The following is a 23,718-nucleotide window of genomic DNA, read 5'->3' on the forward strand; positions in this document are numbered from 1 at the left end:
CTTCTGTTTTCCTGCTCACTCTCCCCCCTCTCCCCAGCATCACATGTAAATAAATAAAAGGAAGGGGGCCTGAAAAGCCATTTTGCATCTATGTAATTCTCCCCCACCCCCATGCATTCATAATAAATAGATGGCCTGTATCATTGGGCAAAAATGTGGTGGAAAGTAAAGCAATGTTTTTTGATTAATTTATTCTTAGTACTGTTTTAAATAACTATGCACGAAATGTGCATGAAAACTCGGCCCAATGATTATGTGCCCTCATTTGGAGGGCACATTACACCAGCTGTCCATTCTGCCAGCACTCTTATGGATTTTAAGGCAAAATGGTTCCTTTTTTATGTGAAGGATTACGTCATTGTAAGCTGGCACTCAAAGCAAATTCTAAATTCTTGCCCGACTATACAGTGCCATTCTATTGGTAGCAGAGCCATGCATCTGCAGTAATGCAACCACCAAAGTGAATTGGAAATTGAATCCTGGTCAACTGTGCATTTGCAAATAGAAAGAGAGCATTGGGGGAGGTTATATGTACGAAGTGGCAAGAGAGTACAACAGTATGATATTGCATTTGAATTGTTTCTTCATCTCCCTCCTTTCCTTTCTGTGTATTCAAATTCATTTAGGGATCCTAATAGTAGGTTTTAGTGCTTGCTGTGTATTTCATGCAAGGATATAGCTGTCTTCAGCTTGGGTTCTTTTGGAACTTTGATCTCGTAACGAATTGGCCACTCAAATGTCTGTCCGAGCAGTGAGGAAGTTTGTACTGTTCCCAATCAGGCAATGTTATTTCTTTGCGGCAGGGTATTGCACGTCAGCAGAAATGCAATTTGCAAGATTATAAATACTCTTGCTTAACTTCGTGCAATTCGCTTGCAACCACAAAACAGTCCAAAATCGAGTGAAATGCCTAAGAAATGGAAAACTGGGCCACTCTATCATTCGAAATTCTCTTCTCTCCTATAATATCCTCAGAATACACACCCAATAACTGTAACACAGGCACAAGAAAGAAAATAATGCAACAATGCAAATTACGATGCTGCTATACCAGTACTGTATTATCTTGCAATAACAATCAACTATGGTATTTCCTTGATACATAAGCCATAAGGTTTTTTTGCTGATGTATCTCTAACCTCGTACTGTACTTTGTTTAGAATGGACAGCAATAAATACCTGTCCATTTGTGGTTACGAGTTTGTTGAATGAAATAACTACAACTCTACTGAAATGGTGTTGGCTTAGCGGTTAGGGTGCCGGCTTGGGATCCTAGGATCCTGGGTTCGAATCCCGGTCGATCGCTGAATTAACGCCAGGGGGGTTGACTCAGCCTGTCATCCTTCCGAGGTCGGCAAATTGAGTACCAGCTTGCTGGGATGAATGATCAAGGTGTGTACCCCGATTTAGAATAGGTACACCGTATCCCTGCGCATCGTAAGAGCGTGACCAAGGGTTGGCGTTAGGAAGGGCATCCGGCCATAAAAACATTGCCTCAAACAGGGAACCATGATTGTCATGGGGCCCGCAAGGCTAACCCCCGCTCTAGCGGGGAAAAATGGCATTAAAACGATCATTCATATTCATTTTCTCAATGTGCAGGTGGGTTGTGTGCAGTTTCTGACCCCTTTAACTGTTCTTCTGATGCAAGACTTTAATGTGAAAGGAAATATTCTGGCGTAAAGCAGGCTCAAGCCAAAAGTCACAGAGTGGTGCCTCGTGTCCATGACCTGTCCGCCAAATATCTCAAACTGCAGATGAGTGTTGTCTGTGATGCTGCAAAGCAAAGGCAGAATATTAGTGCTGAAAGTTGTGTCAATCGGCAAGTTGCCATGTATTCGGCACTGATGGGTGCACAGAGTTTCATGCACCACCAATGCGATGAAGAATGGTAACTCAAGGGGCAGCTGCAGCAGGTTGACTTTGTCGCAGGCTACAGAGGCCGAAAATCGTGATTGTGACGAGGTACACATTCTGGTCCTGAAGAGCACAGGAGAAAATCAGAGGTCACCATTGGAAGGAGTTGTGATAACCTGAAATTCGGTAACTATCAGAGATGCCTCTTCATGATGGTTGTACCCCCCCAACGCAAGTAAGGGGCCAAATCTTCCCTGATTCATCAGGGTAGCACGGTCATGGTCAGAGTGCTGATTGGTCCCCATGGACCAGCCCTCTCTCTCCTCTCTCCTCTGTCTCTGTCTTTGTCTCTGTCTCTGTCTCTCTCTTTTTCTCTCGTGGCCCTGACTTCACAAAGGTGGGGGTATACCATCTTGGGTGTGGGGGATCTATGGGTCGCTCTTGGGAAATGAACCAGCTAAATCTGTGCTGTCGGCCTGTTCTAGAGAACTGTCTGGGGCTATACAACAAGAACAACAACAACATTAAAGTCAACCATAGCTGAAAAGTTGGAGCACAAATCCATACGCTATAAGTCACGTTTTCTTAAAGAATATATATATATATATTGTTGCGGATTTGAGAATCCTTTGTTTGTAAATATGACCCTCTAGTAGTAATTCTTGTAAATACCTCCGTTTTGTGTGTAAAGGTCAAAGGTCGTCCCCTTAGCTAGTCCATGTACAAGCACGTAGGCCATCATAGACCTCTCTATAGTTATTTCTTATTCTATGTTAGTTTAAGGCTCTGTTTCCCACTAGGTGACTCTGCATTGCACCAAATGACATAAGATAGTTCCCTTTTCAAGTTTCCCCCAATCATCTCTTCGAAGTGCCAGTGCATTGGGCGGTTTTCTTCACCCCCAAACTCCATTACGCACGCGGTCAGCTCGGAGAAGAAAGGCGTGTCTCCACCTCGTCATGAGAAGGAGGAGTGAGCCAGCCCCCGATCAACCAACCAAGCATGAGGGGTTTGGCCTGAGAGGGCGGAGGAAAGAAACTTCGGGGAGGTTCAAGAAGATTCTAGGGCGTGGTTATATAACCCGTCACGCAGTCCACCGGAGCCCAGTTGAGAGAGTTCAGTTGAGGAGGAGAGAGTGAGTTCTGGAGAGGAAAGCGAATGAGAATCAGCACGCCCTGCTCGCGATACCAACCAGCACTCTGAAGAACAACCAGTGCGGGCACGCGAACCTCGACGTGCCACGGTCTTCGGATCTCCCTGTCGCCCGTTCTGTAAACCAGAGTGCGAGGAGTCGGAGCTGTCACCTCCAGCCCTGCCGTTTGCACGAACCTGAACCTTCTCATCCCTCCACCCATTCCTGCCATTCCATCCTTTTGTGTACGTGAGTTTGTTTTGTGTGTCTTGTCCCTGGGGTATAAGTAAGCCTGTATAGATAAGTAGAATTGCACTGTGTCTTCTCCTTCTGTCATTATTTTCGTTTCTTTCCATCTCCTTTGGTTTCTTTGATTGTGTAAATAGTAATTGGTTAATAAATCTTGTTATTTCCTACCTTCGTCTTCTTCTTCATGCTCGTCTGGTCGTCTTTGTGATTTCCCCATTGAATACCTGTGGCACGATTTGGCCAACGTTCAGTATCGGGTTTAGTATTGCTAATGGTTCGAGCCGCGGGCTGCTAATCCGCTCGGCAAATAACATCTTGTCCGCGGTCTCGAACGAGGTTGCCCCCCTGCCCGTGGGGGTAACAGCAGCAATTTTGAGGGATGGTGGGACGATGCCTGTAGACAGGGAGGAGTTTATTGTTGCAGTGATAAGTGGAGAGAGAGCAGGAAGGGAGGCCTTGGAGGGAGCCGGGTGGCTTCAGGAGCGAAGACGGCCAGTGAGAATAAAAGGGGGATAAACCCCCCTCTTGCTAAGGGGAAGAGCCGTACTCTGTTTCCGTAACAATATATTGTTACGGATCTCTCCGTCGGCCTTTTTCCCCTTAAGAAGGGGGGATTAATCCCCTTGTTTATGACTGACCAACGTGAGTCCTGAAGTTGCCCAGCTCCCTCCGGAGAGGCAGGTGAGCAACCCCGTTCGCGACCGCGGACAAGATGTTAATTGCCGAGCGGATTAGCAGCCACGGCACGAACCATTAGCAAGTAACTGACCCGATTCTTAACGCTGGCCAAATCGTGCCACAGGTATCCAATGGGGAAATCACTGAAACGAAACGGATGTAAAGGAAAGAAAGGCCAGGTAGGAAGAACAAATATAATTTATTACTAACTATTATGTACACAATTAAAGGAACCAAGGAGAAGGAAAGATACGAAAATAAAGACAGAAAGATGGAAGGATCAGAAGACACAGCGCAATACTAACTTATCTAAACAGGCTTAACTTATACCCCAGGACAACACAGGAGACGGACGACAATCAAACTTACACGGGGAATGATGATAGGGATGAATGGCACGAATGGCTGGAAGGAGAGGAAGGTTCGGTTGGAGCTTGCCCCGTACGGGACGTCGGGCTTGACCTCGACGGCCACCGATCCCACAGCAATCGGTCCCCGCGTAGCAGCGGGTCGAAGCTGCGTGTCACAGGGGGGCTGGACTACGGAGGTCTCACTTGCGGTGGTCCCAAAGCTGCGGTTTGTTCACTCAACGCTGCTGCTCCTCCTCCACTGAACTCAACAACAACTTCGCTGCTCCTCCTCCACTGGGCTCAACTCCACTCTCGGTGGACTGCTCTCACAGCTCCTCCTCCACTGAACTGAACAACTTCTCTCTCACAGCTCTCTCTCTGTGGACTGCTTTTAGGGGAACTCGACTTCACTCCCGGTGGACTGCTCTTATGGGAACTCAACTTCACTTCCGGTGGACTGCGGGTGGGAGGCTCCGGGCGACGGGTTTTATATCGCCACACCCTGGAACGTTCGCGAAACTGCCCGATCGTTCTTTCTCCGCCCTCTCAAGCCAAACCCCTCGTGCTTGGTTGGTTGATTGGGGTTGGCTCACTCCTCCTTCCTATGACGAGGTGGAGACACGCCTTTCTTCTCCGAACCGACCGCGTGCTTAATGGAGGGCGAATGCAGTTGGCAAATGCGGTTGGCAATGGAGGTTTTGGGCAATGAAAGGGGAATCTATCTTATTTCAATTCGGTGCAATGCAGAGTCAACTAGTGGGAAACACAGCCTTAAACTACATAGAATAAGGAGATAACTATCGAGGGAAGCCTATTATTTGCTACGTGCATGCGATGGACTAGCTACGGTGCACTCATTTCAATTAACAGCCAATTAGAGGGGAAATGTACATAGGAAATTTTAATACTAAATTTACAAAGTGAAGGTTCTAAAAACCGTAACAATATATACAGTCACGTGAAAAAGCAAGTACACCCCATGTAAAGTTTTGACTTTTTCAACATATTTCAACATGCAGCTATTTGATCTTCATTTCAACAATATTGATAGATAGAGGTGATATAATATAACAAATATCATGAAACATTTACATTTTGTAGTCCATTGTATTATTTAAATAAACATAAATGCAAATTTCACATGTGGAAAAAGTAAGTACACCCTTGGCTCTAATAGGTGGTATTGCCCCCTTTGGCAGAAACAACCTCAAGTAGCGTTTCTTATAACTGTCTACCAGTCTCTGACATCGACTGGGAGAAATTTTTGCCCACTCCTCCATGCAGAATTATTTCAGCTGTGCGATGTTTGAGGGTTTCTTGCATGCACAGCTCGTTTCAAATCCCCCCACAACATCTCGATGGGAATTAGATCCGGGCTTTGACTTGGCCATTCCAGAACCCTCCATTTCTTTCTTTTCAGGCATTCCTTGGTGGATTTACTGGTATGTTTAGGGTCATTGTCATGTTGCAAGGTTCACCTTCGGTTGAGCTTCAACTTTCCGACAGATGGCCTCACATTATCCTCAAGCACCCTCTGGTACAATGAAGAATTCATCGTGGATTCTATGATTGTGAGCTTCCCAGGCCCTGATGCAGCAAAGCTGCCCCAAACCATAATATGTCTTCTGGTACTGTGGCCAAAATAGCTCTACCTTTGACTCATCTGTCCAGAGCACATTGTTCCAGAAGTGCTGGTCTTTGCCTAGGTGTTGTTACGGATTCGTCACTTCTGTTGTGGTGGTTTTCATCCTCTGTAAACATTTCTGATTCCATGTATTATTATTGTTGTCATTTAAAGGGAATAGATATTTCTATTTTCAAAAGTTAAAAGTTAATGTTTTAAATGAAACAGGAACCGGACAGCGACGAAGAGGAAGAGGGGAAAAAGAAGGCGGAGAGTGGAGTCGGACAAGAAGCACAGTCGCTTCGAGGTCTAGAGTGAACGTTGGCGAGCTAGAGTGACCAGCGAACTTTTGGGTTTCCCAGGAAAGGGATTCCTGCGACAGAGTAGTTATCGCTGTGACAGATTAACCTGCGTGTCAGGTTTTGCGATCGATTCAGGAGAGAATCATCGTCGGGCCGTTACGTCTCAAGTACGGCCGTCGGCCATTTTGACTCGCACGCTTTGTGCGTCGAGCAAGGCTTCTTTGCTTCGCTTCAGCCTTTGCGCGTCGCGCAAGGTTTTTCTTTGCTTCACGTCAGCCGTTTTCACCGCATCCAGACGTATCTGGTGTGTGTGTGTGTGCAACGTGGCTTTTGAAGATTAATTTGCGGTTCACTGACTGAGCCGCGGAACGTCCATACCCGAGGGTGTGATTTCCCAGTCGCCTGGAGGGTGCCTTTGGATTTCCCAGTCACCTTGAGGGCGCCTTTACGCAGCTTTGGCCGCGTGACTGTGACTGTAATCCGAACGGGATTCTGGTCTATTGGACGTCGTTCTGACGATCGAGGTTCAACTTGGGTTTGAAGCTGGGAAAGAGACATTGGGAATGTTCTTGGTTCACTCACTTGGAGCACAGTGAGTTATATATTACGAAACTGATGGTACCATCATAGGATATATTGATTGTACTTTTGATTACAATTATTGTTGTACTGTTGTTCTTGTGTGATCTTAATACAATATTTGTTTGTGAGTAACAAGTGGTGTGGCTTCCCCATTGATCTTTGACATACAGAATAACACATTTTTCTGCCATGACTCCTCTCGGGGCTCGGAGGTACACCGTGACCAGGGGGTCGGGGAGGAGCGCGTAACAGTGTTCATTGGCAAACTTTAGTCTTTCCCTGATGTTCTTTCTGGACAGCAAAGGTTTCCTCCTGGCACACCTCCCATGTAGATCAAATTTGTGCAGCCTCTTTCTAATGGTAGACTCGTGCACTTTGACATCAACAGTGGCAAGAGCTACCTGTAGGTCCCGTGATGACATTCTGGGGTTCTTAGAGACTTCTTTCAGCATCTTGCGGTCTGCTCTCGGGCTGAACTTGCTGGGGCGGCCTGGCCTGAACAAGTTGGCAGTTGTTTGGAATTTTCTGCACTTGTAAATGATCTTCCGGACAGTCGAATGATTGATTTGAAATTGTTTGGAGATCTTTTTAAATCCCTTCCCAGGCTCGTAGGCATCTATAACCTTCTTTCTGAAGGCCTCTGAGAGCTCTTTTGATCTCGGCATGGTGATGCCGCACACTTCAACAACAATGAGCAAACCAACTAAATGTCTGAGGTTTAAATAAGACAGGTTCCTCCAAGATCCTCTCTAACAATGTTCTAATCATTTGCACCTGAGCTGGTGCACCTGATTCTAATTTTAGGTATTTGAAGTAGTGATAAATGAAGGGGTGTACTTACTTTTTCCACATGCGAAATTTGCATTTATGTTTATTTAAATTATACAATGGACTACAAAATATAAATGTTTCATGATATTTGTTATATTATAATCACCTTTATCTCAATATTGTTGAAATGAAGATCAAATAGCTGTATGTTGAAATATGTTGAAAAAGTCAAAACTTTACATGGGGTTTACTTACTTTTTCACGTGACTGTATATACAGTATATATATATATAATTGTATGACGTCTATAGTATTGCAAAATTGTCACATTTCTTGCACTAATCCTTGTTTGTTGTTCCTTCTTCTGCTGTTACCACTCGTGCTACCTCATGTTACCTCACAGACACACTAATGTTGTTCTTTTCAATCAATATTGTTTTGAAAAGTGTAATGCCTTCAGTTGTTCCGATGCGTAGTTTTTCTTCAAGCAGAAAAGTTGGTCAAAAGGTGTGTTGGTGCAGGACAGTTTCTAGAATTTTTCTAATCCCAATTAATTTCACCCTCCTCATCTGCCTTAACTTTAAAATGATCAGGGAGTCCATGTACACTCCATCTGCTCGCCGTGCACGAACACCGACCCGAACACCGACCCGTCGCATGGAACCAGATGGCCAGGTGTTCAGGGTGCCCAGCACTGTCAACTTACCATTGAATCGCAGGCATTCCCGCACGACCGTCACAGAGAACAGTTTTCCTGAGCAAAACATCAGCCATCTTTGGGGTGAGTAACAAAGTGGACAGACAGGATCAGCAAAGTGTTTGAAACAAACTGGCACAAGCACGTTTGTGTTTGTTTGCTTTGTTTTATTTATAGCTATCAATATTGATTTGTTGGTTTTATTTATAGCTATCAATATCATTTGTTTTATCTATAGCTATCTATATTAATGTTTGTTTTATTCAGAGCTGAGCTATCTATATCGATGTTTGTTTTATTCAGGGCTATCTATATCAATGTTTTTTATTTGTAGCTATCGATATCGATGTTTGTTTTATTTATAGCTTTCAATATCTATCTGTCTGTTGTATTTGTAGCTATCTATATTAATGTTTGTTTTATTCAGAGCTATCTATATCGATGTTTGTTTTATTCAGGGCTATCTATATCAATGTTTGTTTTATTTGTAGCTATCGATATCGATGTTTGTTTTATTTATAGCTTTCAATATCTATCTGTCTGTTGTATTTGTAGCTATCTATATTGATTGTTGCTTTTATTTGTATCTAGTAATATCATTTTGTTTGTTTTATTCGCCACAACCGATGGGATGCCCAAAGGCGAAATATCAGAAATTGAAGGTTTATTTTATTTTAAATGATTCATATAAACATCCGTTGAATTATATCACACGCAAATCATCAAAATCTAAACAGTATCTTTAGAATTATAATAAAAGCCACATCACTGTTCATATCGGTCATGATTGATTATGTTTTTTTTGTTTATAGTTATCGATATCATTCTTTGTTTTATTCGCAGATATAAAATATCGATTATGTTGGTTTGATCCATAGCTATCTATGTCAGTTATGTTGGTTTTATCCACAGCTATCAATATCGATCTGTTTTGTTTCATTTACAACTATCAGTATCTGTTATGTTTGTTTTATTCATAGCTCTTGATATCGATATATTTGCTTTATCCAATGCTATCTTCGTCTTTTTCTTCTGGTCACAATTATTCTCATGCTCCTGTGGTATTGGCCGACAGAAGAAGCTTGACTCAAGTCTGTCATGAACCAGCTGGCCAGGCCTGACATACGACTTAGGTTAGGGCAGAAATTTAGAATTTGTTCATTGTGCCGGTGACGGTTTGCTTACTCTTCACGAAGGACACTGTGGGATCTTTACCAAGGGGGATGGGGGAGGCAGGGTTGCATTGCCGCCATGTATCAGGGACCTTTCAGAGTAAGTCCTCTTGTAAAGTGTGATACTGAGGAGGCAGCGTATGCAGTTTATAGACAGGACAGTCAGGATAACATTGTTGGCGTAAACACCTTTTGTTTGATGGCGGGGCCAGGTGAGGATTTCCCATCATAAAAGGTGCACAAAAGAAGTGTCACTTCAGAAGAGGCCATCACGATCTCTCAGCTGATGCGTGCAAGCCATGGTGGCCTATTGCACTGTAGGGCCCTGAAGCAGGAAAATACTTTTTCTTCTTCTTCTTGGGGCTGCCTCATGGGTGGGCCGGCCTAGAAAAGAACTCCCACGTGAAGGTCGTGGCCAAGACAGTGGCCGAGAGAAAGGACACGAGTGCTCTGAAGTGCAGAGAGGACAAAGAAGGAAGAAGGGCCTTGAGAGGAGAGAGAGAGAGAGGACAGACCAGAGCTCCCGGTGTGGAGAGGGAGTCAGAGGAAGAAGCACCTTAGGACGGAGGGTCATGATGGCTGGTTTGGGAAGTGCATCCGGAGGCGCTCCTTATGGCTGGCGTGTCTCGTCTTTGGGCTCACTTCGTCGCTTGCTTCCATAACAGGCTGCATCATCGCCTTTCACCCTGGACATCGTGCCAGAGGAAATTCCTCGCTTGCAATTTTAATTGTGTACAAGCGTGTTTTGTGGTGCCTAGTGTGGGTTAGGTTTTATTTATTTAATATTTCTCGTCCTTTTATACAAGGTTGCATATTCTCTTGTCCCTCTTTGTGTCTGTTGATATGCATGGTCTGTTCCAAACTGCTCGTCCCGTTCACCTTTTCCCCCATATTTATTCTCGATGAACCTTTTATAAAGGTAAGAAATGTGTTCGATCTATCTGCTTCCTGTGCGTATGCTGTCAATTTTAGCTCATTTGGGCAACCATGGGGAACCGTGAAGCTTAACTGAACGCAGTAAGAGACCGTTTCGCAAGTTCGCGGGGAGAATTCATAAGTCCTTCGATGCTGAAGCATATCACATTAGTGAGCCTCGGATGTGACAATATCGATCTGTTTGTTTTATTCATAGCTAACGATATTGATCTTTGATTTTTCTGCAACAATTGCTCTCGTGTCTGTTTTCCCGGTACGACTTTTGCCTACTGTTTCCTTATGCCATTGTCTGTAACTGTCTTGCAGGGCTTGACTTTGATGGAGAGAGAAGTGGTGAGCTTGGTTTTGGTTTACTACTATTCTGATGGTCGGAGAGAGGGAGGGAGGTGGGGAGGGGGGGGGGGGGGAAGAGGGCTTAAAATATAATCCTGGTTGCCTTTTGCTTTGCATATGGATGGACACAGATTGTTAATAATATTAAATATGTGCAACTTGAATTTTCTTGATTCATTTTCCTGATTCATTCATTAGTTTTCCTTGTATTCATTTCATGCAATGTAAATTTATTAATTGGGAATTTTAAAGCAGTTTTGTAAAAACGTTTCTGACAGTCTGTATGGTGGTGTACTCGACTCTTTTGAGTTGCATACTCGAGATTATTTTCCCCCAAAGAATATGATCTGACTGAGGCTGGGCGATCTCTCTATTATCGGCTTGATAAAATATTGTCAACGCGATACTACATTTTTCAAACTGGCGATATATCGGCACATTCGATAATGGAAAAAATGGTGTGTGGTATCGTAAAACTGAGGATTTTAAGATGTATTTTCATTGATTTTAGTAACAGTATTGACATTAAGGACTCATTTTATCTTAACATGATAGTCCCAGTATAAAAACTCCCAAAACAAACAAGATATATGTGAAATGGTGAGAAAACATGGTCCCATGTCAGTTGCCAGTTATCCTGCCTCATCATCAGTCTTCTGTTGAGGATCCTGAGCCTATGTCTGAGGAGGAGGAGGAGGACGACGACGACGACTATTTGCACTGGTACAATCACCACCTCTGAACTCAAACTCAGACCCCATGTAGGACTGCTTTTATAAAGACTAGCAACGGTACCCGCCCTATGGCCGGGGCTTCAATTGGGACGCCCAAATGAAAAGGAAAAAATATCAGAAATTGAAGGTTTTTTTTATTTTAAACGATTCATATAAACATTCGTTGAATCATATCACACGCAAATCATCAAAATCTAAACAGTATCTTTAGAATTTCAATATAAGCCACATCACTGTTCATATCGGTAAATATTATTCCATCGTGTTTCAAATCGTGATCGATGCACTATGATCGTGATGATCGTGATGATCGTGATCAATAATCGTGTTCACAATCCCTATGTCGTATGTACTCCCTATACGTGTACCAAATTCCCGATATGTGTAATTGTACCAAATCAACAGTTAAAAGGATTTTGAGCCGATAGCTGTTACGGCCTTGGCAAGATCGATGGAGAGAGCGATCTGTTAGCGATCGATGGAGACAGCGAGCTGTTAGCGTATTCACCGCCCAAATAGCTATGTGGAATTCTCTCATGTAGAGATTAAAAGTTACGGCTGTTACGGCCTTGGCAAGATCGATGGAGACAGCGTTTATTATACTTTTAATGAAGGACACTGTCTCAAGCCCCAGTCTCCATCACGGATCGGGCTCAGCGGTTTACCTGAGCCTGATGGCGAAGGGCAAGGTACACGCTGGCCCATCCAGTGTAGCGCGCGTGCGGCCCCGGACATCGAAGGGCATTAAACGTTCTTTCAACATTAAACGTTCATTAAACATTAAACGTTCCTTAAAGGATTACGAAACGAAAAACATTACGAAATTACATTCACACCGTCACGTCAAACACTACCGTGAACACATACATCGTCACAATGAGAACATCGTCACAATAAACGTTATGCGAACGTGAATGTCATGCGGGAGTCCAAACCTGAGAATACTGGAGACCAAAGCTGAAATTGGAAAAACTAAATAGCCTATTTTACTCCTGGAGATCCCAGGATTACACACACAAAATATCGTTTCGATTGAGGTTGAGGTTGAGTGGTTGAGACTCAAAAAACGGTTGAGCCGTTTTTGCGGTACCTTCGAACAGACGGACAGACAACAACAACACAACAACATGCATTTTAAAGGCCATTTTCCCTGCTAGAGCGGGGGTTAGCCTTGCGGTCCCCATGACGATCTTCTCCATTTTCCCCTATTTTCTGCATCTCTCCTTGTTAACCCCCTTGCCCGCATTTCTTCTTCCACCATCTTTAGCCAAGTCTTTCTCGGTCTTCCCCGTCCTCTGCTTCCTTCTACATTCATTTCCATCACTCTTCTCAACCAGTCACTTTCATCCTTCCTCAACACATGACCAAACCATCTCAACCTGTTCCTCTTCACAGCATCAATCACAGGCTCTATTCCCATCATCTTTCGCAATTCATCATTTGTCTTCCTCTCTCAACGATACTCCGCACATCCGTCGAACCATTCGCATTTCCACCATTTCCAACCTTCGTTGCTGCTCTACGTTCATTACCCATGTCTCGCTCCCATAAATCATAACACTTCTCACACATGCAGCATACACCTTTCCCTTCAGCTTCAACGACACTCCCCTCACCATCAGCATGCCACTCAGTTCCCGAAACTTTTTCCATGCACATCTCACTCGAGCAACCGTGGCCGAGTCTGATCCACCTTCTCCATTCAGCATGTCTCCGAGGTAGCAAAATGTTTTCACACCTTCCAGCTTCACGCCATCTCCAAGATCCAACTCAACATTTCCTCCATCTGCAGCTCCCTCTGTGCACACCTTACACTTGAATGTAGCTGCCACACTGGTTAATGACCCTCTCAGACAACTACATTTTTGATGAACCCAATCAGCGCACATTGTACATTGAATGGAGTTCACTCCGACACCCTTCCTACACACAGCACAGGGCCACTTCCCAGTTCTTTCCACCTCACCACATGCTTTACCACTTGCCATCACCTTCGTCTTTCCGATATTCACCTTCAGACCTTTTGTCTCCATACATTCCTTCCACGTGTTCATGTTTTCCTTCAGTCCATCCATACTTTCCGCAATCAACACCAGATCATCTGCATACAACAACTCCCACGGTAAACCCTCCTTTACGTTCTGAGCCAGCACCTCCATCACAGCTACAAATAGTAGTGGACTTAGTACCGACCCCTGATGCACTCCCACCTTCACCTCAAACTCACCACTGTTCCCGTCCTTCGTCCTTACAGCTGTGCGCGCTCTTTTGTACATTGCCATCACTACTCTGATCAACCATTCCTCCACTCCTAACTTCCTCAATGCCCATGTCAATACTTTGCGTGGTACCCTATCGAATGCTTTCTCCAGATCAACAACCCCAAGAAACAACTTCTTCCTCTTCTCCATGTACTTCTCCTGCAACTGCCTCACAATGAAAAGCGCGTCTGTCGTTCCTCTTCCTGGCATGAATCCAAACTGCATTTCGTCGATCTTCACTTTCTTCCTTATCCTCCTCTCCAACACCCTTTCCAATACCTTCATTCCATGCTCCAATAACTTTATCGCTTGGTACGAGCCACACTCCAGAGGGTCACCTTTCCCCTTGTATAGAGGGACGAGGGTACTCAGTTCCCAATCCACTGGAATGCGGCCTTCTTTCACCACCAGATTACAGATCTCTGTCATTCTCTTCACACCCCAACTTCCTGCTGCCTTCAACATATCTCCCACAACTCCCGTCGGTCCTCCCGCTTTTCTACCCTTCATTGCTTTTATCGCTTCCTCAACTTCCTTCTCAGTTATCTTCTCTGCCGGTCCTAAAACTGGGTTACTTTCTATGTTGCCATCCCATTCATTCTCTGTATTCAACAGCATTTCCATATATCTTTTCCATCTTCCTTTAATTCCATCTGGGTCGACAACGATTTGTCCCACTTCAACCTTCAAGCAACTCACCCCCATCACATCACACCTCTCTTTCGCTATCTGCTTTGCAATCCTGAATACTGCTTTCTGACCCTCTTCCGAATCCAAGCGTTCTCCGAACATTTTCCTACATGCCTCCTGCACCTTTGCTACCTCTTTCTTTTCAGCCTTCCTGGCTGCGTTATAACTTTCATGCTCTGCTGTTTCTGCTCCCGTACCCTTCGCCTTCTGCCACTCCTTGAACTTCTGCCTCTTCTCGTCAATCCTCTTTCCAACTTCATCATCCCACCACCATGTTTCCGAGTGCCTCGGTGGTCCTTTTGTCCATCCACATACCTCACCAACGGCTCCCAACAGACTAGCTTTCATGGACATCCAACCACTTTCAAGCTCAACCACATCATCCTCGACCCTACTCAGCCTCTCTTTTAATGCCTCCCTTACTGTCACCTCTTTCAACCTCCACACCTTCATGCTCGGTTGGTACTTCATCCGCCGAGCTCTCCTCGCACCTTTCACCCTTACGTTGCAGACAACCAAGTGGTGCTGTGAAACAGCCTCCTCCCCCGGGATCACCTTTGTGTCCCGGAGGTGACCCCTATCTCGCCTATGCACCATCAGGTAGTCAACAGTTGTCGTCGACCCACCTGACGTGTATGTAACAAGCTTATTATCCTCTTTCTGGAACTGAGTATTACAAATCAACAAATCAGCTCCATCAGCAAACTCCAAAATCCTTTCACCTTCTCCATTTCTCACACCATATCCGTAACCCCCATGAACTCCGTCAAAACCATCCATACTCCTTCCCACATGTCCATTTAGGTCTCCTCCTACCACAACAACTTCCTCATCTTTCACGTTTTCCATCAGCTTCTCTATCGCACACCAGAACTTGTCCTTTTCTTCATCGCTTCGACCAACCTGCGGAGCATATCCCGAGATGACGTTCACCAAGAGCTTTCCAATCATCATTTTCACCATCATCAACCTATCACTCACTCTCGTCACACTCACCACACTGTCTGCAAACTCCTCAGAAAACAGGACACCAACACCATTCACGCCCTCCAGGCACCCTTGCCACACAAACTTGTATTTCTGTCCCTGCCTACCCTTCACCATTCTCACACCACTTCCCTTCCATCTCGTCTCTTGCACACAACATATGTCCACTCTTCTTCTGACCAATACTTCCACCACTTCTCCTGATCTCCCTGTCATTGTCCCTACATTCCATGTCCCAAACCTCAGAAACCGATCTCCACTTCGGGCTGTACCCTGCCCATATGTAGTTGTAATTGTCATGGTTCCCTTTTTGAGGCAATGTTTTTTTTTATGGCCGGATGCCCTTCCTGATGCCAACCCTCTTAGTCGTCTCTTACGACACGCAGGGATACGGTGTACCTATTCTTATCCAGGGTACACACCGGGAAACGTTTAAAACATGGAAATTCTGGGGGGGGGGGGGGGGGGGGGGGGGTGCGGCGTCAAGGGAAAGATAAAATGAAAATAAACCCCTTCAGCCGGTACTTAGCTTGGCGTCCCAAAGAGTACTTTCAGGAGTTTGGCGGCTGTTGAAACTGGGGTAGCCACTCATGCGGGAAGTGGTCCAAAATGGCGGTGTAGAACACCGCGCGTCGAAGACGCAACAAGCGTGAGGCGAGCAGATTAGACGGCCTCCTTTCGATTCTCTACCGTCAAGTCCAATGCGGCCTTCAGCTTCCAAGAGCCCAGCAATTGTCCAAAACCTCGTGTGGGGAAATGTGGTATCTGTCCGTCGTCTTGTCCACCGTCCACACGCGGCTCCAAGCTCCGGCGTGAGGAAGCCCTCCGTCCGCCCGCACGCTTCGCCAGGCCCCGATGCTTTATACGACTTGCTTTATACGCATTGTTAAAAGTAAATAATGACAGATGTTTTCTTTCACAATCTTGCGAGATTTCCAGAACTCCTCGGCGTCAAGGGAAAGATAAAATGAAAATAAACCCCTTCAGCCGGAACTTAGCTTGGCGTCCCAAAGAGTACTTTCAGGAGCTTGGCGGCTGTTGAAACTGGGTTCGCCACTCATGCGGGAAGTGGTCCAAAATGGCGGTGTCGAACACCGCGCGTCGAAGACACAACAAGCGTGAGGCGAGCAGATTAGACGGCCTCCTTTCGATTCTCTACCATCAAGCCCAATGCGGCCTTCAGCTTCCAAGAGCCCAGCAGTTGTCCAAAACCTCGTGTGGGTTAATCGAGATCAACGATTAACCCACACGGGTCCATCCTCTGGATCCTCGGGCCCCATCCGTGAGACGGACAGATATTTGGTGAATTATAGTAAGATGGCGAAGCACGCACAGAAAAAACAAAGAAAAACTCAGTAGAGAGCATACCTCCACCTGGTTGACCATATCACTCAACCTTGAAAAATCACTTTAAAATTTTAATAGCTGGATCCGGATCCGCATCTTCATCAAGATTGAATCGATTCTTCCTTGTCACACACAACCTGTCCAACAAGTTTCGTCCAAATCCATCCATGACGTTTTGAGATATCCTGCTATGTATCGTTTTTGGCCCTATCTCCCAATGGTGAAGAATCACTTAAAAAAATTCTAGTAGCCAGATCCGAATCCGGGTCTTCACCAAAATATCATTTCGTCCTTGTCACATACGCTACATCTTTGCCAAATTTCGTCTGAATCCGTCAACAACTTTTTGAGATATTTTGTTCACAAACAGACAGACAGACAAACAGACAGACAGGGGTGAAAACATAACCTCCATCCACCTTTGGTGGCCGAAGTAAAAAATTAAACAAATAGATAAGCACGAGATTGGTTGAGGGCTTTACGTCGGGATGACTTACATGTCCGTAGAGGCCTATACTAGCGCTAGACGTAATGACGTCCCAGAAGTAATGCCATAATCAATGACATGCCAGGTGAAGGGATGGAGGACGGAGAAATCTGGATACTTCAATACACAGTAAAGATGAGACCACTTTGCAAAAGTACAAATAAAGTTTAAAAAAAATACCCATTAATATTGGTGCGGTCGCTATATTCGGACCAATGTTATGGTTGACCGCTGGGTATACTCGAGATCAAACCCTCCCTCCACCTACTTGATCACCAATTTTGTGATGGATTGTCGAAATAGACCATACACCATCTACCAGGAAAACTGAGTAGATCTTTACTTTGGTTTTCAGTTTTCTAATCCCACATGTATACGTTTTCTCAGACGTAATGTCATAATGGCATCCCAGCGTAAAGAGTGTGGCAGGCAAAGGGACGGAGGACAGATAAATCCAGATAGTTTAATGCACATTATGCAGTACATATGGATGAAGCCCGATGCCGTGCCACAGCGGCCTTTTGGCCACTCTGCAAAAGTGCAATTAATGTTCAAAAATGCCCATTAATATTGTTATGGCACCGGGGTTCAGGGCTTAACTCGGACCTGCTCCCTGATCTCTGGACTTGAGTCCACCAGACCACGGATAACTAATTGAAGATGTATTTTCATTGATTTTAGTAACAGTATTTTAGTAACGGTGATTTAGCAGCCCAATGGGTTGTTAAGTAACTGTGGATTGATTTTAGTAACAGTATTTTAGTAACAGTGATTTAGCAGCCCAATGGGTTGTTAAGTAACTGTGGATGTCGGTTGGGATATTTGGGTCCAACAGGGTCCCCTTGCCTTTGTCATGTTACCTGTTGGTGACCCAATGACCTCTGCTAAGGACAGAACAACGCCCTCAGCATCCACCTGTTTTCTAAAGACTATTACCACTACGTCCGAGCAAACGATGAGTGATCGCTGGCTAAACACTACCGAAGCAAAACAGTGGTGCAGAATTCCTGGCTTTCCACTACGTGCACCTTTGTTGAATCAATGAAAGAATGGACGAGAAAAAAGCAGATGGAAAATGCACACCGAGTATTTATTATACAGCAATGGTGAAAAGCACTTTATTTTACAGCTCTTTATTCACCAAGCAAATCAATGGCAAAAGGGGATGTATCTACAGTAAAAAGACACAAAAGAGCAGACTCATCCTTATTTTAGTATCCTTATAAACCCCAATACAAACAACGACACAAGGTTCCGGCTTTCATTCTGTGAGAAGAAGAAAAGAAAGAATATTATAACCAAAGGAAATTTGGAGACTCTAGGCTCACCTCGCACAACCAGGCAGGGTTGTTGGGCTAAATAATATAGGGGCTATATTGTGCCAAAGTAAGGTTATAAAGAGAAGGGCGAAGGAGTTTTAATGTGGTTATAATGTGATGGGGTGCCACGTTGCACGTCAGAGCCTCGGCGGCGTCACTGTGCCCTTGCTTCATTCACGCCTCACCTACAGTGCATTCAGAAAGTATTCAGACCCCTTCACTTTTTTCACATTTTGTTATGTTGCTGCCTTATGCTGAAATCGTTTAAATTCATTTTTTCCCTCATCAATGTACACTCAATACCCCATAATGACAAAGAGAAAACACGATTTTAGAAAGTTTTGCAAATTTATTAAAAAGAAAAAACTGAAATATCACATTGACATAAGTATTCAGACCCTTTGCTATGACACTTTAAATTTAGCTCAGGTGCCTCTCATTTCTCTTGATCATCTTTGAGATGTTTCTACAGTCTACACCTTGATTGGAGTCCACCTATGGTAAATTCAATTGATTGGACATGATTTGGAAAGGCACACACCTGTCTAGAAAGGTCTCACAGCTGACAATGCATATCAGAGCAAAAACCAAGCCATGAGGTCGAAGGAACTGCCTGCAGAGCTCAGACAGGATAGTGTCAAGGCACAGATCTGGGGAAGCCTACCAAAAAAAATTCTGCTGCATTTAGGGTTCCCAAGAGCACAGTGGCCTCCATAATTCTTAATTGGAAGAAGTTTGGAACAACTAGGACTCTTCCTAGAGCTGGCTGCCCGGCCAAACTGAGCATTCGGTGGAGAAGGGACTTGGTAAGAGAGGTGACCAAGAACCCGATCGTCACTCTGGCTAAGCTCCAGAGATCCTTTGTGGTAATGGGAGAAACTTCCAGATGGACAACCATCACTGCAACACTCCACCGATCTGGGCTTATGGCAGAGTGGCCAGATGGAAGCCTCTCCTCAGTGAAAGATACATGAAAGCCTGCTTTGAGTTTGCAAAAAAGCACTTAAAGGACTCTCAGACTGTGAGAAACAAGATTCTGTGGTCTGATGAAACCAAGATTGAACGGTTTGGCTTCCGCCTGGCCACTCTGCCATAAAGCCCAGATCGGTGGGGTGTTGCAGTGATGGTTGTCCTTCTGGAAGTTTCTCCCATCTCCACACAGGATCTCTGGAGCTCAGCCAGTGTGACCATCGGGTTCTTGGTCACCTCTCTTACCAAGTCCCTTCTCCCCCGATTGCTAAGTTTGGCTGGGCGGCCAGCTCTAGGAAGAGTCCTGGTTATTCCAAACTTCTTCCATTTAAGAATTATGGAGGCCACTGTGTTCTTGGGAACCTTCATTGCAGCAAAAATTTTTTTGTAGGCTTCCCCATATCTGTGCCTCTACACAATCCTGTCTCTGAGCTCTGCAGGCAGTTCCTTCGACCTCATGGCTTGGGTTTTGCTCTGATATGCATTGTCAGCTGTGAGACCTTATAGAGACCGGTGTGTGCCTTTCCAAATCATGTCCATTCAATTGAATTTACCACAGGTGGACTCCAATCAAGGTGTAGAAACATCAACGATGATCAAGAGAAATGGGAGGCACCTGAGCTATATTTCAAGTGTCATTGCAAAGGGTCTAAATACTTATGTCAATGTGATATTTCAGTTTTTTCATTTTTAATAAATTTGCAAAACTTTCTAAAATCCTGTTTTCTCTTTGTCATTATGGGGTATTGAGTGCAGATGGATGAGGGAAAAAGAATTTAAACGATTTCAGCATAAGGATGCAACATACCAAAATGTGAAAAAGTGAAGGGGTCTGAATACTTTCTGAATGCACCGTAGCTGCCTTGGTGGCCGCCCATGGATGCCTTGTTCTCATCGACATGAGATGGCTGCAGGGCCGGCACGCTAGGTTTGTCATTGAACACTGCACATGGTGGTTTGTCAAAACATCTGTCCGTATGGGCAAAGAGTCCTGTTGCCATGCACCTCAAGGAAATGTGCACGACTGGCCAGGAGTGGATTTTCATCCACCTTGGTCAGAAAATTCGTGCACCCACTTGGATTGTTCATTGGAGACCTGGACTATCTTATGGCATCTGCCGGAAGCAATTCTGGCGTTCACCTATATATGGCCTGGTTCCTTCTGTATGGTGGCCCTGCAGTTAAGAAAAAGGCTATTTTGGCTCACTAAACTGCCGTGTTAGGTAGCCACGAGACCCTCGCTGATGTGCTGTCCAGCACACAAGTGTTTGCGCGATTGTGGGGCCAGTGTAATGCCGGTCCTGCGATCTCGCACCTGTTTGCTGTGACAGCTGGTTCTTGCCTGCCGCACCTGTTTGCCTGGATAAATACTTGGGGTGGCCACAGAGCTCTTGCCTACACAGGGTGGCCACAGAGCCGGGGTGTTTGCCTTTCAAAAGATATCCTCAACTGTGCCCGCCTGACGTACTGCCCCAAAGTGTTAACTTCACTCTCTATGCGAACATGCAGTTGTGCGAGCAACTCTATTATGGCTTAGACTTCTATCAGCCTCCCAAGGCCGAGGTGATTTCGCTCCCAGAATGTGGCTGGAAAGCCCGCCTCGTTACGAGGTCCCCCGGCTCCCTGGTAGCGCATGCTCAGTCAGGGTCGCCCAGATAGCTCAGATGGCAGAGCACTAGTACGGTTTTCCAGAGGAACTGTGTTCGATTCCTGGTCTGGGCATGTAATTTTCCCACATATATAAATCTAATTATTTCAACCTGATCATTAATCAAACAGACAAAAGTTTTGCTTTTGTAGTTATAAATTTTATAAATAGTATTATTATATATACCTATACATAATAATTTGAAATTGCCATGAATAGACCTCACCCATGCCAACAGGAGCAACAGAAGGACCAGGCTTCTCTAAGACAGCCACGGACAATGGGCGGGGCACCTCTGTCTCTGCAAGAAGTTTCAACACCACCTCTCACAGGTCTCTCAATCTTTCGAACGTCAACAGAACAGGGAAAGGTGCGACATACTTGTTTACGGTTTTAATACGAAAAGGATTTGGAAAAGTATTTTAAAAATCATTCATTGCTTGAGAAGGATTAAATTGAAGGGTGGAATGGCATTTTGAAGAGGAAGATGTGTTAAATACAGGATCTATATTTTGTTTCTACTGGTCTCAACTTGTTTTTATTTATAATGCACATGAGGGACATTCAAGATGTTCTTCACATGATATATATGGTTCGGTGGATGTGAATGGTTCGGTTCAGATATCATTCCCGATAGTCCAAGACACACCAAAGTTTTATTTATTTATTTTAAAGTTGTATGTCTATACAACAAACAACAACAACAGGCATTTTAAGGCCATTTTCCCTCTTAGAGCAGGGGTTAGCCTTGCGATCTCCATTTTGCCCTATTTTCTACGTCTCCCCTTGTTAACCCCCTTGCCCGCATTTCTTCTTCCACCACCTTTAGCCAAGTCTTTCTCGGGCTTCCCCGTCCTCTACTTCCTTCTACATTCATTTCCATCACTCTTCTCAACCAGTCACTTTCATCCTTCCTCAACACATGACCAAACCATCTTTCTCTTCACAGCATCCATCACAGGCTCTATTCCCATTATCTTTTGCAATTCATCATTTGTCTTCCTCTCTCTCAACGATACTCCACACATCCACCAAACCATTCGCATTTCCACCCTTTCCAGCCTTCGTTTCTTGTCTACGTTCATTACCCATGTCTTGCTCCCACAAATCATAACACTTCTCACACATGCAGCATACACCTTTCCCTTCAGCTTCAACGATACTCCCCTCCTTGTCAGCACGCCACTCAGTTCCCGAAGCTTCTTCCATGCACATCTCACTCGAGCAACCTTCGCCGAGTCTGATCCACCTTCTCCATGCAGCATGTCTCCTAGGTAGCAAAATATTTTCACACCATCCAGCTTCATGCCGTCTCCAAGATCCAACTCAACATTTCCTCCATCTGCAGCTCCCTCTGTGCACACCTTACACTTTAATGTAGCTGCCACACTGGTTAATGACCCTCTCACACCACTACATTTTCTATGAACCCCCTCAGCGCACATTGTACATTGAATGGAGTTCACTCCGACACCCATCCTGCACACAGCAACGGCCACTTCCCAGTTCTTTCCACCTCACCACATGCTTTACCACTTGCCATCACCTTCGTCTTTCCGATATTCACCTTCAGACCTTTCGCCTCTATACATTCCTTCCACTTGTTCATCTTCTCCTTCATTCCATCCATACTCTCTGCAATCGACACCAGATCATCTGCATACAACTCCCACGGTAAACCGTCCTTTACGGTCTGAGCCAGCACCTCCATCACAGCTACAAAAAGTAGTGGACTTAGTAACGACCCCTGATGCACTCCCACCTTCACCTGAAACTCACCACTGTTCCCATCTTTCATCCTTACAGCTATGCGTGTTGTGTGAGTTGTATGTCTATACAAGTAAAAATATAAATCTATTTGTTTATACACCTCAATTATTTTGGAGTCTTCCACGATTTTGAGCATCGAGTGCTTATGACTTTTTGAATGCAGTGTATGACTGGTGCATTGATCATTATTTGTGTTCTTTATGATTTCGAGCAGTTTTAACCCTTAAGAAGACCACATGATTTTTCAAGAAAATGAAGTCGGGGAGATCATACCTGTACCATCAGACTTTACTTTACAGGTGTCTAGGCTTGTGGAGGAGCATTTTTACTCTCCACATATTTTTTGCTAATTACTGCTAAAATATTTTGATAAATTTTTTTATTTATTCCTTTTAGCTTTAACGATAGTCATGGAATCTTGGGATGCCAGACTATTTTCCAAACCACAAAAATAAAATCTGGTGCTGGTAATTTCTCGTCAGCACCCAGACCACTAAATGTTACATATACCATCCTTGCACCTTGACACTAAAAAGTCTCTTTAATATTTTTTGGGCATCTTGCCCCCACAGCATTTAGAGAATATATTACTACTAAGTTATTGATTATCCTGAAAAATTCCCTGAAAAACGATGCGTTCGGTGGGAATTCTTGTTATACTAGTTGTTTTTTTGTCTCTTGACTTCAACAAGGTCTGAGATTAGCTCCGACCGACCAACCGATCATCCGTCCATGTACTTTAGTGTACGCGATATTTCAAAAACTGTTGAACATTTAGCTTTCATATTGCAAATATCTATTCCTCCTGACATTATCTCAACCT

The 23,718-nt window shown here is 44.6% G+C and overlaps 1 protein-coding gene across 9 annotated transcripts in view; it reads left to right on the top strand.

Moving 5' to 3' along the window:
- Nucleotides 1-23,718, top strand: part of LOC137423431 (SUN domain-containing protein 1) — a 90,337-nt gene that overhangs the window by 13,198 nt on the left and 53,421 nt on the right. For 5 of the 9 annotated variants that reach the window (XM_078774205.1, XM_078774203.1, XM_068110596.2 and 2 more), the window contains 3 exons: nt 8,139-8,326; nt 10,657-10,683; nt 21,364-21,495. The gene's annotated coding sequence lies outside the window, so the exon portion shown is untranslated. The remainder of the gene's footprint in view (nt 1-8,138; nt 8,327-10,656; nt 10,684-21,363; nt 21,496-23,718) is intronic. The other 4 variants (XM_078774208.1, XM_078774206.1, XM_078774209.1 and 1 more) reach the window with 1 other exon arrangement.

The sequence above is a fragment of the Myxine glutinosa genome, chromosome 3 (assembly GCF_964187855.1).
Source record: "Myxine glutinosa chromosome 3, kmMyxGlut1.1, whole genome shotgun sequence".
NCBI lineage: Eukaryota > Metazoa > Chordata > Myxini > Myxiniformes > Myxinidae > Myxine > Myxine glutinosa.